Here is a 1999-nt window from a genome sequence, read left to right as displayed (position 1 = left end):
CACGTGTCACATGACTTGACATGCTGTTGTGATCTGTGCTGCGTTTAAGTGCGTCTCGTAAAAACTACCATTCTTTGACAGGTAAAGTTAATATCACTGATTATCTGGTTGTCATGGCTCCTGTCAGTGGGTGGGATAAATTAGGCAGCAAGTGAACATTTTGTCCTCAAAGTTGATGTGTTAGAAGCAGGAAAAATGGGACCGGAGAGAGGGTCATGGGGGGCCAAGGCTCACTGATGCACGTGGGGAGTGATGGCTGGCCCGTGCGGTCTGATCCAACAGATGAGCTACTGCAACACCAACTCAATCAGACCATACCAAATTATCAACAAGCAAAAAGGAAAATATATTGAATACTGGAAAGAAACGACCAAAACTCAAAGTAAATTTCATGTTATCTGACCCTAAAAAGAGAATTCACACTGGCAAATTACCTGATCACAATAAAATGTCCTAAACTAAGAAAAATGTTGACAGTGTACAGACCGAGTGAGCACAGCCTGGCCATAGAAAAGGGTCGCCACAGACACAACTGGCTACCAGAAGAGGAGAGACTCTGCTCCCAGTGTGACAGAGGACAGGTAGAGACAGAGCTGCACTCTCTAACCTCATGCCCTAGATATAAAACATTAAGAGAAAAACAATTCGCAAACATTTCCCAAATATACCCCGAGCAAAATGTGTCTCCTCATGCCACGAACTGAGGACAACCAGTGGAAACTCAAATTAAACAATTTTTTTTCATGGGGTCATGGGGGGCCAAGGCTCACTGATGCACGTGGGGAGTGAAGGCTGGCCTGTGTGGTCTGATCCAACAGACGAGCTACTTTACTTTATTCGCAAGGAGTATTCCATTATTATACTGCTCCTTTTACTTGAATAACCAAATGGAATCCTTTTTTTCACTGCTGGCAGTCTGGCTGTTATGTGTTTCTCTGGTGTTTCCACAGTGGGTGGGGCCACACTGTGGCTGTAGTACCTGCTGCACAGGTTGAACCAGTAGGTTGAGCATCAGAAAGATACATTGATCCAACTGCATCACTTTGGAAGAAGAGGTGAAAGAAGTACTCAGATCCTTTACAAAAGGGCCATTACAGAATTATATATATTACTTTATTGGACTATAATTATCCATGCATTACCGTCACTTCAATGATGTAGCTGGTAAAGGTGGAGCTTTATACACTGCTGCGTAGCTTGTGAATTTCCCCTGAGGACCAATTAAAGTTTTATCTGTAACTGTAAAAATACATCATCATTTATTTGTTGAATTTTAATCTACAAAGCAACATCAAAAAATTATAATATTTTCCTCTGAGATGGAGTAGAAGCAAAACAAATTGTACTGAAGTACAGTCCTTACTTTCCACCTCTAACATTATGTTTGAAAAGCTGTGACTTCTGGAAAGCAGAGTCATTTATTTGTGGACTTCCTTCTCTGAAAGATTCCTTGTAAAGTGAGGTCAATGGTCAGTCTGAAAAGATCCCATTCCAAACTTGGCAGTAATTCTATTAGAGGGTAAATAACTTCCTACAGCACAGTATGATGTTACTGTAACTATACCTGGTACAGAAATCTTAACCTCTATTGTTACCACACAAATAATACAGGATTTCACAGTCATGGAGTGCTAGAATATGCTTCATTTCCAGTCAAGGAACAGGACAAGGACAATAGAGGGCCAGAAATTTGGGGCAAAGTTTTCCAAATTCTTCTGTAATTCACAGTTTACCTATCCTAAATCAAGATAAACCAGTTATTAATAATAATAATAATAATAATAATAATGAATAATAATGAATAATAATGACTGAGAATGAGATAAAATCTATCCTGATGGGGCTATCAGGTCAAACGGGCTGAATTAAATCACCTGTGACTGTATGTTGTAATTGTCCTGCGTACGTGCCACATGGACAGGTGAATTCCTGTGTGAGTCCTGTGTGGGGAGTGTGGATGGAGGACTTCCTTGTAGCAGCAGGGTGGAGACTCATGTAA

Source organism: Dicentrarchus labrax, unplaced genomic scaffold, assembly GCF_905237075.1.
Source record: "Dicentrarchus labrax unplaced genomic scaffold, dlabrax2021, whole genome shotgun sequence".
Classification (NCBI taxonomy): Eukaryota; Metazoa; Chordata; class Actinopteri; family Moronidae; genus Dicentrarchus; species Dicentrarchus labrax.
The sequence above is the reverse complement of the archived record's forward strand: the minus strand, read 5'-3'. Positions refer to the sequence as shown.